The sequence below is a fragment of the Arachis ipaensis genome, chromosome B09 (genome assembly GCF_000816755.2).
Source record: "Arachis ipaensis cultivar K30076 chromosome B09, Araip1.1, whole genome shotgun sequence".
In the NCBI taxonomy this organism is placed as follows: Eukaryota; Viridiplantae; Streptophyta; class Magnoliopsida; order Fabales; family Fabaceae; genus Arachis; species Arachis ipaensis.
The window spans coordinates 34,944,323-34,944,870 of NC_029793.2; positions in this window are offsets into that span (position 1 = coordinate 34,944,323).

The following is a 548-nucleotide window of genomic DNA, read 5'->3' on the forward strand; positions in this document are numbered from 1 at the left end:
ACCAATAAAGATGTTAGCAAAATATTGGTGTTGTTGGTGATGACGATAACAAAAGAAGAAGAAGAAGAAAAACCTACGTGCGTGAATTTGAAAAGAGAAGGAGGAGGAAGAAGAAACAGAAAAGGAGAAGGAGAAGACGAAGACAAAGAAAGATATGTTTTGCGTTATTGAAATGCGCGTGTGTATATGCTGGTGTGATAAAAGTGGTTTTTGTTGAGTTTGAGTTAACTTAGTTGAATCTAGTTGCCAAAAACACTTGGATGTGTTGCTAGACTATTAAAAATAGGAAAAGTGTAATTAAATAAAATGTTAAATTAATGTTAAAAATTATTATTCCAGTAGTATTTATGAGAAAATTTTATTTTAATGAAAATTAAGATTATAATTTAATGTCAAGAGCACGATTTTGATCTTAATTAAGTGTAAATTATTGGGTTTTATTGAATTAGATCATTATTTCATCTCAAATACACCATTTTATTTATAATTAATTATAATTTAGTGATTTAGATAAAATTTAGCACATAATTTGATGTAAAGCAAATTAT